We start from the raw sequence: 16817 nt of genomic DNA on the forward strand, positions 1-16817 counted from the left end.
ACTTGTAAGGGAGAGAGAGAGAGAGAATGATGTGTGATGGAGTGATGGATGGGAGAGAGGGATGGGTGTAAGAGCTCTTTTTGACTTTTTTGGCAAAATGTGTAAGAGGAGTTATGGGTTGTAAGAAACTTTTTGACTTTTGGGGCTTGCTTGGGAAAGGGTGAAAGTTGATGTGTACTTGACATGATGGGATTGATGGGATTGATTGATTGATGTGACACCTTGTAGAGATTTCCTCGGAATTCGCACGCGCGACGTTTCCTCGCACCGAACGCTGGCCCACAACTCCCAACCAGGGCATCGCATCAACGCGCGAGTCGCGGCATCGGAACCGCGGCGACGACACGGTCGCTAAGGTATAAGCCCTGGGTTGAGTCGACTCAGGTTGACGGTACGAGAATCCAGGTCGCGCGCAAATACCGATTAAGGGTCGAAGGTTGCCGGAATTCGACCGGAAAGACCGCGGAAGCCTATGGAACGGTACGATCTAGGATACGGGGCTTACATTAGAAGTTGTCCACTGGCTGGACAATAACCTACGGTCCAACTTAGCTGAACTTGATGCATTATCCCTGCTCGTAAAAGAGTTCAGATTGTTGGGAAATAGGAATTTCCCAGTTCCTACACTTTCATTTGGTCATGTTGCTAGACACTAGTGCATTAAATGCAGATTGCATTGCGCTGTTGTGTATTGATTTCAACATTTAAAGATCTTTTCAAACTATATTGTGCTCTCCCAATGAATGCTATGAAGTTAAGAAACGCTCTTACTTGAACCTCTAATGGGTAGGATGAATTCTAATATTTTATTTTGTTAATTGGTTTCAGCTGATTAAACTATTCACTTTTCATGGATTTAAGCTGGTTATTTGAAATATATGAAGGGTTGACTAAACTAGTCTTTTCTTAGATTGAATCTGGTTGTTTGTAATATATGTAGGAAGGGCTCAAAAGAAGGTTGAACAAGAGCAGAAATTAAGTAGCCAAATCAAGGCAAGGCATAGCCAATAGTCGAAGTTCCAGGTAATTTCTTTTGTATGGGTCCTAGTTTAGGAGGGGGAAGTATTTAATTAGGAGGGTTAAAGTCAATTTTTGTTGGAGTGGGCCACTTGGGTCATTTCCTCTTTTATTGAATTGAGTTGTTACTAATTTCGTGAATAGGATTCTTATCAAACAATAGTGTGAATTATTTTTTGAATGACTAACAGGTGCAAGATTAAAAAAATAATAATAATAATTTATCAATAATTTTTGTATTTACAGATATTTTAGCGACGGACCAAATCCGTCGCTAATTTCTGACCGTTGAAAATCAACGACGAATTTGAGGTCCGTCGCTTAGTCATATTAGTGACGGACCTTATCCGTCACTAATTTCTGACCGTTGAATATCATCAAGGAATTTGAGGTCCGTCGCTAATGTTTTCAGTGACAACTAATTTTTTGAATTTTACCGACAGATTTTTTTATGTTTTATGATGGATCTTATCTGTCGCTATGATGTGACGGACCATATCTATCACAGATTAAATAACAAATTTTATCCATTGAAAAAAGAATGACCCAGTAAACAGCGACTGACGAAATCCGTTGTTTATTTGGTTTTACGACAGATTTGGTCCATCGTGAGCATGGTAGGCATCACATGCCATCTAGTTGGATGTACTAGTTGTGTGTGAGCATTTATTACAAAGAAATAATGCAAAATTGCAAAATGCTAATTACAGTTAGTTGTTGCTATTTTAGTGGACACCTCGCGCATGGAAATGAGTCACATATGTGTAATCAGAGTTCATCATCATAAACTATTTCCACGCATCCAAATCGGGCAAACATGATCATTAGGTGGGTAGCGAGGCAGAAATTTGAATGATTCGAGGATTTCTCTGAACTTTTTATTTTTATTCAACGTGTAGCTAATCCTACGATATTACAGGCCTCCGGGTTTTGTCTTCTTTTTTTTTTTTTGATTGATATGGTAACTACATCGTTGATATGGCTACATGACTTGCTACGAACCTCCTCAAGTGAGCCTTGTGCTCGAGCACTTAATGGGGATGAACTCTAACCAAAGCTCACTTGTTAAAGGCAAAACCAAAGTAATTCAATGACTGTCAGATTAAATCTAGGTTATTGATAATCCATGATCCAGTTCCTTTCATAGAATGCTACCCAAATTTATATCCTTAAGTGGAATCACCCATTAAGACAACTAGAAATTTGCTAATCCTCAAGAAAGAAACTCTCACCCTGCAATATCTATTAAGGAATTGAGTGATAGAATGTATTTGAGAAGCACTAGCAAATAATTTTGGGACTCACATGATGGATGGTTCAAATTTGGGTTCCATATGATCAATATGTATTGGTCTTTTTAGCCATTAATCTACTGGCTTGGATCCAATTGATTCGTAAGAGGTGCACATGGTCAAAAATAGAGACATGATGAATGGTCGGACCAAGTATTCAACCTTCTCGAATATAGTCAATGTGGACCATTCATTTTTATTTTTATTTTTTGCCATTGTTCACATGGTTAAAAATGTTCAATCAAACATCAAAGATGAGGCCCACATGATGGATGGTATAGATGAATGATTATACTATTTATGGTATAAGCGATTTATACCATCTATTTGTTAACCACATATTGTCCACGTCAACGCAATATGCCAACTTATCACAACCGTGTGAAATCAAAACAAATTCACCGGATTGATTTCTCTCATCCTCTGTCCCTTGATTCAAGGATCTTACTGTGTAACAAATCCTGTAATTGTGTATCCATTCATACTTTAAATAAAGTATACCATTGACTGTGAGAATTAGGTTGTTGCAATCTTTCATGGTATCAGTGAATACGGTCTTTATCCCATACTCCCATACATCTACAGTACACTTTGGTCTATAAATCACGGCAACTTGTTCCTCTTCACGGTGTTCATGTGTCTTCTTCAATTTGGCACTATAGATTGGGTCATCCGGCTTCTCCACTAATCCAACAACTACGAAGGTCTCATCATCTTCCAATCAAAGGTTCTATGGAGATTTCTGACATTTGTGAATCATGTCAAATGGCCAAAAGCAAGCGTCTTCATTCTTATCATCAGTCTACTTTACCTCTAGAAATAACTCACTGTAATGTATGGAGTTCTCCAGCCTTATCTATTAGTGGATGCAAATATTATGTCATTTTTATAGATTATTTTTCACGATTTTCTTAGCTATTTCCCTTATTCATTAAATTCGATGTGTTTGAATGCTTTGTTAAATTTAAACGTCTTGTTGAAAATATTCTATCTTGTAAGATAAATATTTTTAATTTGACAGTGGTGGAGAATTTTATAACACTCGTTTCAAAACATTCTTTGAGTCACAGGGCATCTCACAACCTATTTCATGCCCACATACTCGTCAACAAAATGGAATTTTTGAACGCTTCTTGCTCATTCCTCTTTTCCCATTCAATATTAGGTAGATGCCTTTAATATGACTGTTTATCTCATAAACAAACTACCCACCCGTGTTTTACAATACAAAGATTCCTATTCAAAACTTTTAAATATCTCTATGGATTATTCCTTATTGCGCGTTTTTTGTTGTGCTTGTCCCCCCCTTATTCGTCCTTACAACTCAAACAAATTAGAGTTTCATAGTAAAAAATGCATTTTTCTTGGATATAGTTCAAATCAGCATGGATATTGGTGTTTAGATCCGGATTCCAATCATATCATTTTATCTCATCATATAGTCTTTCATGAAAATTCATTTCCATTTCTGGATAAAGACATAAACACTACAACACCTTGTGAGAGAGCACAGCCAACTCCAGTTTCCGTTCATCTCTTATTTAACACCATTACCACATCCGTACATAACCCTCCTACTGGCCAATCCTCACATATCCATCACTCAAGCCCTCCTTCACCACTTAACGACATACCCAACCTCTCACCAACGACTTCTGCTCACCCACGATCCTGAGATTCTAGAAAAGTACCCATAGAACCATCTCAGTTATATATCCTATTCACCTCCAATACATGCCACCAATTCGCCATCTGAATCACCTTCACATTGTATGACTACACGTGCCAAGTCCAGTGTGTCTTGTCCCAAAGACTTTGGAGATTATCAACTTTATTACTCCACTAAACACTCGTTAAAAGGCATTTCATATAATGGAGTTACCCATTAAGCCCACGTGTTTCAGTCAAGCCATTAAAATTCTGGCATGACGAACAGTTATAGGCAAAGAATTTTATGCACTTCAATACAATGGGATGTGGTCTCTCACTCCTTGCCCCCATCACAAAAATGTGATCCGCAATAAGTGGGTTTACAAACCCAAGCTGAGGTCCAATGGATCTATTGATCGGTATAAAGTATGCCTTGTCACTAAAGGCTTTGATCCAATGGACGTTATTGATTATACAGAGACATTTACTCCTGTAGTCAAGCCAACAATAGTTCATCTTATCCTTGCAATTGTGGTTCAATTTGATTGGCCAATTTAACATTTGGATGTTTACAACGCTTTTCTTCATGGAGTGCTTGATGAAGAGGTTTACATGGAGCAAACTCAAGGCTTCATTGATGCCAACTTTCCAGACTGTGTTCCGCCTTCATAAGGCAATCTATGGCTTGTAGCAAGTTCCTCGTGCATGGTTTACCTAGCTATCCAATTCTCTTCTCTCTCTTGGCTTTGTGGAATCACAAGTTGATTATTCTTTATTCACATTCCATGATCTTCATGTTCATATTTTTGTGCTTATTTATGTTGATAACATCATCATCACTGGCACACATGGTCATGCCATTCAGGAACGTATTGCTTGCTTAAAGAAAGAATTTGCAATGAAGGACTTCGACCCTCTTAGCTATTTTCTTGATGTTCATGCACACAGAGATAAAAACAGGATTTTATCTAACTCAGTCCAAATACATTATGGATATCCTTCACCATGCGAAGATGATTGGCGCAAAACCATACTCGGCTCTTGTGGTTTCGGGCTCTCAACTATCTCATTTTGATGGTGAACCTCTTTCTGATGGCTCATAATATTGGCAAATTGTTGGTGCCACCAATATTATACCTTAGCCTGATATTGCCTTTTCAATCAACTAATTTTTTCAATTCCTACATTCCCATACCACATCAAATTGGATGGCAACTAAACAGGTGCTACATTACCTTAAAGGGACTATTGATTATGGTTTATATTTTGGAAAAGGGTCTTTATGTCTCCATGCTTATTGTGATTCTGATTGGGTAGGCGGACCTGATGATTAACATTTTACAAGCAATTTTAGCATATTCCTTAGCCCATGTCTTATTTCTTAGGGGGCTAATAAACAACCTACTGTATCTCGTTCAAGCACTGAAGCCGAGTATCGCTCCATGGCCACTACAACAGCTGAATTGTATTGGTTACGGATGTTATTAAAGGACCTTCATATTTATCTCCCTTGCTATGGATGTTAAGGATCTCGAAGCGTGACTCACTTTTCCACGGGTTGCCTTGCTCAAGAACTTTCGTTTGGGGGTAAGAGTGTGTTATATTTGACCAGTGTCGCCACTAACCAATTACTTCGAATATATAGTCAGTTAGACCCTATATAAATGTTTAGGATTGAGAACCCTAAGAACCTTAACCTTAAGATGACTCTTGATTAGTTTACGTTCCAGAGATTTCGAGTAAGGGACCACAATTATAGAGAGGGAGTGTCTTAGGCACTCACTCTAACCGTACAAATGTATGGCCTTTACTTCACAAGATCCGACTAATTTTTGAGTAATAGGATTAGTTCTCACACAAAAGATGTAATGTAATGGAATGATGATGGTGAGTAATCGATCCGAATTTCGATGGGCAAAATCCACTTATATTAGCAAGTCGCAGAGCATACATTTGAACCGACCTAGTGCAGGGTGTAAAGTATGTAGAAATGCGATGAAAAGGATGCTTAATGTTGTATTGATTCTTATGATAAAATGATAGCTAACTAACTAAGGTTTCTGGTGGGCCAGTTTCGATTATATGGGTAAGACACAAAGCATATGCTTGCCAGTTAGATATGAGAAAATGATGGAATGCGATATTATATTGATGATCAAATGACAGCTAACTGGCTAAGGTTTCTAGTGGGCTAGTTCTGATTATATCGACAAGCCACAGAGCATACACCCGTCATTTAGATGTGAGAAAATGATGAAATGCACAGTGATGATGTATATGAGGAGCAATGTGGTTGAGAATGGAATAAATATTGCACCATGCTAATACTTTGATTTGGTGAAATTGATTGAAGCTCAAATGGTTGGATGGACAGTAGTATCACAAGGCTAGACAGAGTGGCTTGGGTTAGGACTTAGGTGGCTCAGGAGACCTAGATTCTAGCTAGGCTAAGCTAGACCAGGGCTGGATTCTCACTCTCTTTGGTGGAGGGATGGCTAAGGCTAAATCCTCAAGGGATTAAAAGGCTTTGAAATTGGAGTGGATCCTTTATGGATGTAGTAGATGCTTGAAATGAGGAAGGGATGGAAAATGATAGCCTCCAAACCTGGTTTTATGGTAATTCTGGGTAATCTTAAGGGCAAAAGGTGGTTGAAAGGCTGAGATTGGAGATTGTCACATGGCATCACCTCATGGGTTAGATGAGGTGGTAATAGGGTAATTTTGGGTAAGGAGATGAGCATTAAAGTAAATGTACATCAGCCGCACACTTAGGGCTTGAAAAAGAGGGATTCCACATCTTGAGGGACGCCAGCCCAAAGAAGGGAGTGCCACATGGCCAGTGGCAAGCTGCCTACCACCGGTCCCCACCTGGGCTCCCTGCTTCGGCAGGAAGCCTCCTCCAAGCGTGCGGAAGCGCTGTTGTGAAGGATGTTGTGTTGAGGTTTTGCATGGTACTCTAATTGGGCTTGGTTTTGGGCTTTATTTCGGGCTTAGTTTTGGGCTTAAGTATGTGAGATGACGAGGTTGTTGGACTGGGTAGGCTGACCAAGTGAGTTGACTAAGTGAGTTGACTCAAGGATCTAGGGTTTTAGGTTCCTAGGGTTAAATAGGCTAATTGGGTTGACTAGGTTGACTAGGTTGAGTTTAGGGTTTGGGATTAGGGTTCCTACGATTTAGGCTTATAGGGTTAAGGTTTAGGATTGAGATTTTGGTTGACCATCCACTAGTTCAAACTCAATAAGGGCCCGTTTGGCCGGGTGGATTGGAAGGGATTGAATGGTATTAGGGTGGATGGCATGGATTTCAAGGCTATGATGGTATTGTCAGTGGATTGTCTTAAGATCCATGGGATTGCTATATCAAGTCTGTTTGGCACGCCCGGCCAATCAATCCCGGGATTAAACCTTCCCATCCCTTCCAATCCCTCGAACCAAACATGTCCCAAGCAAATTTGAACGGATTAGGGTGGATTGGATGAGATTTAAAGGTAATGATGGTGTTGTCAGTGGATTGTCTTAAGATCCATGGGATTGCTATATCCTGGGATCAGATCACCCGGTCTGTTTGGCACGCCCGGCCAATCCCAGGATTTAACTTCCAATCCCTTCCAATCCGCCCGGCCAAACGGGCCCTTAGGTGGGGTGTCTACACTTCCCCTTCGGTGTTATGGTATGATAATGTTTGTGCACTTGCTCTTGCCTCTAATTTCATGTTCATACCAAGCACGTTGAAGTTGATTACCATTTCGTACAAGAGAAAGCAGTTTGCAATGACATTTTCACAAAATATATATCCATCGTTGATCAAGCGACATATATATTTACTAAGGGTCTCATGTCTGCTCATTTCATCAAGCTTCGTGACAAGCTCATGGTTCGGTCCCCTCCCATTTCCTTAAGAGGAGCATGGGTGTTATCCACATATCATCCAAGTCATTGCAAGATGCCAACTCATCACAACCATGTGAAATCAAAACAAATTCACCGGATTGATTTCTCTCATCCACTTTACCCCTTGATTCAAAGAGCTTACTATGTAAAAAATCATGTAACTTTGTATACATTTATACTTTAAATACAGTATACCATCGGCCGTGAGAATTAGGTTGTTGCAATCTTTCACTATTTTCTTAGCCATTGATTGAATGTAAGGGCCATTTTATCGAAGTAACTCATGAGCGATAGGGGAAACCAAAATGCGGTGGATGGTTCAAATCAATTTTTCCCTTTATGAATATCATTAACTTGGGCCATCCACTTTCCGGCATTGATCAAATGGTTATGTCATCCTATCAAAGTAAATTTTGGGGTACACAGACAGTTAAAGATGGAGCCATAAGATGAAAGGAATAGTTTAATAATCATCCATTTTGTAAGGATAATCAGTTTGGTCAGCCATATTTCAAAGCATTTAGATTGCTAGGTTCATCTGGCTAAATTGATTTTTGAGCAGCACGGACAATTACAAGACCAGGAAGATGATAGATGATCCATGACAACCTTTGCCAACGTAATCAATTTGAACCATCCGATTTTCTAGCCATTAATTTAATGGCTTGGATAATCCAATAAAACTGAGTTTTGGAATGTATAGGCAATTCAAGGTTAGGATGCCAAGGTGGACGTTATGTGTTGATTATTAAACTTTGAAGAAGAAGAAAATTGATTAGGGTTTCCTCTCTCCCCTCTCTATTTATAATAATAAAATATTTTTTAAAATACCTTATAGTACAAAAGATCACCAAATACACTACACATCTACCATAACACTCTACATCAAATTAGAAAATAAAGATCACGCAAACATAGCTTGAATATAATATCAAATAAATGTATCCAAATAAATGTTTCAGTGAAAATATCAACGAGTTGATTTTTAGAAGAAATGCATAACACTAGTTGATAGTGTTTTTTTTTTTTTTCCGAATTAGGTGACAATTGACTCCTATATATTTAGTACGGTTATGAAAATACTAAATTGGAGGTGATATACATCGCTTCCTGATTATCACAAAAAAAAAAAAAAAAAAAAGGAATATGTTTAATAATTAATGTAGTCACCTTGAAAAGAAACAATTGTAATCACAGTGACATGTTTAATGGACATATATTTAACCTATGTAGAAGAACAGATAACAAATTACTGCAATTTGCTTTTTTAAAAAACTAAGTTATATACAACTAACAAATGTGCAAAAAGCCTATAGTGGAGTGCATGCCGTTGATAGAAATATCCCCATCAATGTCAAATAATCACATTTCAACAGAAATTGGCATCTGTGGTTGAGGATTGTCCGACTAATCTAATTATGAGATCAGTACTCACCTATAATATTTTTTACACCTAAGCAAGTTTCATATACCTCATGTAGATATTATTTATTTTTACAACTCCACAAAACCATCTAATAAGGGAGGTGATGCAGAAAACCATAGCATGATAGGGAAATTTCTCCACATGAGGTGAATACACACACACACACGAGCCATGTGCCATTTGTGTATTTCCGAGTATTTTTCTCTACCAATGACTATTTAAGGTTCTTATTGCTAAATGATATTGATTTTATGCATGTATTGTTATTTTGGCTTAGTGTCTACCTTCTACTATTACTATGACCAGTAAATCTTATTTTCAACGCCCTAATTAGTATGCATTACAGTTGCCCTTCGTGGGATTTTATGTATAAAACTGGGTATGACAGAATAAGTTGAAAACATAGTGATAAACCGATTTAAATAATCAGTTTACCTGACTATATGTTAGGACCGTCAACATAAGGCCATTGATAGTCTGTCTAGTTACAGTCTTCTTTCTGTAACTCTAATTATTTAATCCACCTTCTTATTTTAGAGTGATATAAGGTTGCCTTGTTGGATTAGTCTTCCCGCGAATGGTTATCCTACTTCCATGAGCCAAATCACAATACAGAATTTAATTAAAATCAATATCTCTTCAGCATATTTTCTTTTTTAGTCATTGATATTTGATTTTACTCTTTACAAAAATCATGGCTTCATCCCTTCTTGGTATCCTTGAACTATTTCGACCTTCTACTTCTCTTCCTTCTGCCTCTTCTTTTAAATTAGAATACTTAAATGAAATAGAATACCAGTCCTCAAAGTCCAAAGTTTCTGTCACTGACTATCCAGTTGTAAATCCCTAACATGTTTATGCTAACCCTAGAGATTCTCTGGCCAAGAAAACCATGAAAAAACTCATTTATTCTAAACCCTCGTCCTTTAAAAAAATATGTAATATCATCCAAATTTGATCAACACTTGATCCCTGCTGGACCTAAAGAATCCTTTGTTTCTTTATATTTACTTGCACCTCTTCATTCCCAGTGACTTACATATGACTTTACTCATCTTCATCTTTGAACAATCAAAATCGCTCTCACTTTCCATGGACGTCATGACACACAAATTACAAGTAATCTAGCTCTTTTAGACACTCGGTTCCTCAAGTACAATCAAGTTGTCATTGGTACTCTTCAGATTATGTTAAATATAGGCAACATCTTCTTCACCCTCTTTCCAAATTATAGCATTTCTTTGCTTGATCCCATCCTCATTGATGCACTCATAGCTCAAGTCCAAATCCTTGGAGCCATCATGCAAGAGGGAGTAGTTGCAGCTACTTTCCATTATCAGATGGCGTTCCAACTTCAAAACCATGCCATTAGCCTACCAATCAATGGTCTCAGTCAATCCCAAGATGCCTTACTCCTTAAGGTAGAAGAAACATGAGTTCCTCATTGCAAATTTGTGCCCAAACAACTTAGTAACAGACAACTCAAGTCCATCCTTCCTTCAAAATGGATCATTGCCTACAAACAACATCAGTCTACATCCCAAGTGTTGCACAATACTAAACTCACCATTCATCCGAAGACAAGATTGTATTGTTGAAGCCCGATTTCCATCTCAAATAACTGAAGAACATGTCTTCCCAACATATTTGCCAGAACAAAATCTAGTTGAAGCAATAGGCCCAATCCCCTTATGATTTTATTATACAAATCTTCTTAGGCAACAAGGCAGACACATCTCATGGAATATCTATGATATCGATTGTGATGAATGTTAGGAAGATCGGTTTGATGATTCTCCAAAGCATAAAGCTCTCCTTCCAGTAGTAGCTTAAACAACGATATAAAGCAAGAGACCCTGAAGTTGGCCTCCACAAGAAACCTTATGGAAATTTTGATTTTTATGTGCTTTATTCCAAAAACAAGTCTTCTCCCACATCTCCATCTCCTTTAATCCACCTGCACCAATGAAATCTCCACCACCTAAACCTACCCTAGCCCCATACTACCAAAAGACCCTCTCATATTGTAACACCACAAATTTCGGGACCGAGTAAATACTTGACTCCTGATATCCCGGGTGTCACTTATGCTTTATGGAAGCGGGTTCTATAATTTGTTTTACTTGGCATGTGAGTATTTGAGAGATTTACAATGGACTATGTGACTTACCTGGATTAAATGCAGATTTTAACTCAAAATACAACTAACAAGAAAATATATTTATCCAGTGTACAAGACTACATCCCAACCAAAAATACATATAGTTCCAAAATACAAAATGTATCGGCCCAAAATCTCATCATTGCCCCTAAGGTGACCTGCAGCGGCCCACCTAGCAACTGAAAGTATGAGAGCTCCTCCTCTGAGTCCATGAACGCCTCCAATGCATCAGACTCCACAGTACATGCATCTGTAACAATGTCTGGTTGGTGTTTTAACACTGTCCATAATGGGAGTGAGTGATCTACTCAGTGGTTCTATTAACTCTAAGTTACACATGTTATCAATTCCACTAGCACAAGTAATGATAAAGCAACTTAAACACCTAGTTCCTAAATACTCTTATTAATGCACATGTATGTTATATAAGATGATGCATGCCCGCACAATCCAATACTCCCTCAGAGCGACTCCAACTCCTTATTCGCAAATGACAAACACTCTCTCATCATGCGACCTCAACTCCTGAATCGCTACACCCAACTAATACAATGTGATGAATGTTCGTGTCAGCCAAGTGAATCAATTAACTCCATTCATCCAATAAAATTGGAGAAGCTGGAACATCTCCATATAATCAATGGCCTTATCCAGATTGTTAGACCCAAGGTAGCTGTAGCGACTCTGTTCCTTCAATCCTTGATCCATATTAGGGTTTACCACCTAGACGACAACTCTCCAATCAATGTGAGGCTAACATTAGCCTGACCGATTGCTCAGGACCCGAATGACACAACCCAAACACACAGGGTTAGGCCGCTCATCAACGGGTGGAAGGCACCCACAAATGATGTAAGGGTCGTCACTCAAATGCAATTGTCGAACGGTCGTGACATCATTACAGTTTGATGTACTAGGCTCATAGCTTTATTGGTTGTTCATTGTTCACTACGGGGAAGCTCATAACCCCAATATAAGCCGATAGTACGGACACAGTGTCCCATACCACCATACCCGACTCTTGAGACTTGGGGATCGTATCACTAACGGTTATTAGTAGGCCTCTCTGAGGTATGAGAGTGCTCTTGATTCAAGCAGGCGTGATCATATATGGTAGACACACATGGTTGGTCACCTAGTAGACTAGTTTGGTGGACTCAGTGAACTTCGGCGCAACTAACACTAGGTACAAGCATCCCATATAGTCCAACTACTGTCGGTTGTCCGCGTTCAGCCTGGGTCAATCGGACTAGTCTGGGGCAGCCGACTCAATTATGGCTACTCTCATAAATTTATGATTTTTCGACTAACCCAATTAACCAAATAGCCGCAATTAATCAATATATTAATAAATTAGTTATCATTGCTATAGGAAAGTGTACAAACAGCAAATCAGAAAAATTCTACTTTGTTTGGGCATTTTATCGAACATGCAGGCCATATTACAACTAACATAGCAATTCATAGGCGGTATGACAAATTGAGTACATAGGCAAGTGAGTAATAAGAAGCATGAGCAACAAATTAGCAAATTTAGCCTATTCTAACAACTTATCGAACATAAAGGCTTTATTACACATGGATAATAATTCATGAAAAGTAAACAGGCCATATGAGTACGTACACGTTAGCACGCATTCATCTATTCATGACACAAATCATTAACCGTGACATGGGATATGAAAAATGGTAACATAGACGTAATGGTTCACACCTAGAAGTGGTTCATCAAATTTTTAGTGCCGCTCTTAGGATTTGGGTTCGTAGATCGACTTGTCGGTGTCTTGCACTAGCGTAGTTAGCTCGTAAGGGCACATGTAATCGGCCCTCAAGGCCCAAATCTTTTTTTTAAAGGCTTGTTAGTTTCCTTTGATTGTCATCGGTTGTCCCTTACAATGTGGACTATCGTGAGCTCCGTTGTGGCCAACAATAGCGGTGAAATATCCCACACAAGCCCCCCTAAAATCTCTCTTCCCCACTCTCCACTCCCTCTCTCGCTTTTGCAACTAAATTTTCGTATGAGAGTATGAGAGAGGAATTTCTGGGCTTTTATAGTCTCAGATTTTGTGTCCAAATGGCCCTGGGGGCCTCTTTTTCATTATACTTGCCCATAATGGGCCGGTTTCGGCCCACAAGGCCCCTTTGGGGCCCTGTTATCTCATCCGTGCCAAGGGGCAGGTGCCCCATCATAGGATCCACAATCGGTCAAAATCGGGTGGAGATCGGATGCTCTGATCAACCGTGGGGACCTAGTTTGCAATGGACGGTCGTCGGTGACCAATCGGGGACACGGTTATACAGATATGGGAGGGTAAATATCCTTTACTCGTACCTAGAGTTTGGTCGCAATCTAGTGGTTAGAAGGTCGCAACTTTAAGAAACAGTGAAGGGTCTATTTCACTTAAGTTTTTAGATTTCAGCCTAGGGGGTTCGCGTGTTTCAAGCACTTGGCTTTCAGCCCAAGTTGAGCAATTCTAGGAATTTTCTTGCTTCGCCACCCGCGATAAGCGTCAAGCCTAATGAGACAGAAATTATTCTATAGTTTCGAAACTAGTGGCCCACTAACGAGCGGTTTAGGGCTCATTTGGATAATCAATGCATTTTTGGAATGAATTAGGTATCAAGATTTCTTGTGCGCAATGATCAAGATTTGGATTAGCTAATTTCATAATGTGACCTATTCGCAACTAACGAAAATGGTGATTCGGTCATAATCACTCTAAACCATTGGTTTGTAGGCTAAATGAATAATTAGGTCACTTTAGTTTGTTAATTACAATCCGACCCTTAGTTATCTCGGCTTTAGGTAGATCTTTAGTTTAGTTATGGTCGTCTTAATTAGTCAATGATAGGTCGTATGGATTTGGGCCCTATGTGAACAATTCACGAGGCTAGACTTGAGGTTTAAGTAATCAGGCGGATTCTTTAGCTTCCTACGATTGATTAATCAAATTCATGCGGTTCTTTACTGGTATCACCCACGTATAGGCTACATCGAGCGTCAATGATCAGTAAGTGATGACGTAGGCTAGTTATATCAAAAAATTTTAAGGATTTTTGGAAATTCAAAATAGCAAAAATCAAGGACGTTACGCACATCTCACCACAAAACCACCTTGTCTCCACTTACTCCCATGATTCCTATTTCTCAAATACCTGAAGTTTGTATGATGGAATCCTCAATACCATTTATCTCATTCCCTCCAACTGAAGACTTTAAATACCCTCAAGTATGAGAAGCACATACTTGGAAAATCAAAACCCTAGCTAGCAAAAAAATCTCTACAGCCGAAGCTACTTTAAATTAGCAAGCAGAAAACAGTCTCAAGCAGAATCAAGCTCCTTAGTAGCTCTTAGCAAATCAGAAGCATTTGTTGAACTAAGAGGCATAAAACCATTCAATTCTTATTAACATGCTTCAAGCTAAGCTTGGCCAGCTCCATAATGAGCTTATGCAGATCACCACCACTATTACGGACTGGAACATTGCCAGTACATTGCTCGCACAAAATGAAGCTGAGAAGAAATCACTTAAAAATCAGCTCAGGTCGATGATGGCCTCCTCAAATCAACCACCTCTAAATCATCCCCATGGTTTTCCTCCTTTAACCCCTACTCCATTACCATATGTCCCGTACTATCAACCTCAACCTCTTAAAGAACTAACCGCAACCTCCAACCCTTTCAAAGACTCGATCCCTACAACATTCCAAACTCACCTTCAACAACAAGAAGCTTCATTACCCTCTACCTCCAAATCCAACCATTCTACTGGACATCCTAAATCACCTAACCTATCTACACCAAAATCTCCTCCCCCTGCATTCTTTATAAAACAAAACAATGCTTCTTCTAACCCTGACTTATTCGTCCTTCCCACAGCCGACCAAGACCTTAATCTAATCCATTCCTTTCTTCAAAGCCTTAAACTTTAACATTTAAAAACCCTCTTAATCTTAGTAAATTCCTCCTTCAAAGGTGTCTCTGACACTTCCACTTCATCCCTGGTCTCATTCCACCTAGCTAACCATCCAGTCGACCTCTTCATGCATGTAGAAATTGATCTCAACCAATTGCACATTTGACATCTGACGATGAGCACTCAACAACTGAAGATTCCCCATGTCAGACTCCTACTCGAGTCAATTATGTGGAAACAATTAATAGAAACCATCTCTTTAATCTTGACGATTTCCTCCCATCTTAATGACAACGCCATATTTTTAATATGTATTCCTAGTGTAGTACTGAAGTACATACTCCAAATGTTATTTTTGCTTCACCATTTAGAATTTTGTTGATCGTCTTACAGGACGTCTCAGAGACTCGTGAAGCAGTCTTAGAGAATATCGAAAATTTCAAGCTCTCCAAATGCATTAATCCATTGATGCTTTTATGGGCCTCTTCTTTGGTGAATTCATATGATCTATGGATACCTACAAAGAAATAGCTCGAAGAGAGTTTCTCCAAGCCAAGTTATGTTCCTTTAATAAAAAGAACATGGAAAAACATTTTAATGCCCGATCCCAAAGATTTTATATACTAAATGGCATTGATGATCTAAACCTCATATAAACATACTTAAACTCTCCTCGAACCTTTTGGAGATGAGACTTTAAAGCTTCTCAACCCGGAAGGCCACAATCTCCAATAGATATCATTTGCCTTCATCCATCAGTTCAACATCCAAGCAATATAAAAACTATGTAACCAACATAAGTTCATGAAATATATGGAATGCCTGGGAAAATGTCTCGATTTAATATATGGTCGACCTTTTCTTTCTATCAAATGCAAAGATGACTGCAATTGTGAATGTCATACTAAAAAGATGCATCATTTTAAGAAATTCAATAAACCTTTGGCTCATCGTATTCCTTCCACTATGTGGAAAAGATGGAAGTTCTTCAACAAGAAACAATTCCTGTAAAATAAAACTGATAGATGCTTACTTTGTGGCAAATGAGGACATTTTTTCAAAATTTGTCCCTATTGTTCAAAGAAACACAACATAGCCTTCCTACAGAAGGCAACTACCTCAGCGAAAGACACTAAGTCTTGGATATTGAATCCATCTTTTTAGTCACTGATAACTTTCATCATGATGCAATTCTTGCCCTCCAACAAGAATCCTTTTCCATTTCCAGCAGCGAAGATGAATCCTCTAAACTTTATAAATCTCTTCCGATCATCCATCAGAAAGTTTTTTCGATCCTTTAGCCAACCCCACTTATCCATGTCCATATCCTTCCTGAGCCATATAGCTAACCTATTCCATCCATAGCTCTTCTTGATACCGGTGCCTTTGTCTCCCTTCTTAACCCCAAACTCCTTCCTCCTTCTATGCAGCAACCCCATATCCAAGCCTTCCACACTGCAAA

The sequence above is a fragment of the Magnolia sinica genome, chromosome 11, assembly GCF_029962835.1.
Source record: "Magnolia sinica isolate HGM2019 chromosome 11, MsV1, whole genome shotgun sequence".
Classification (NCBI taxonomy): Eukaryota; Viridiplantae; Streptophyta; class Magnoliopsida; order Magnoliales; family Magnoliaceae; genus Magnolia; species Magnolia sinica.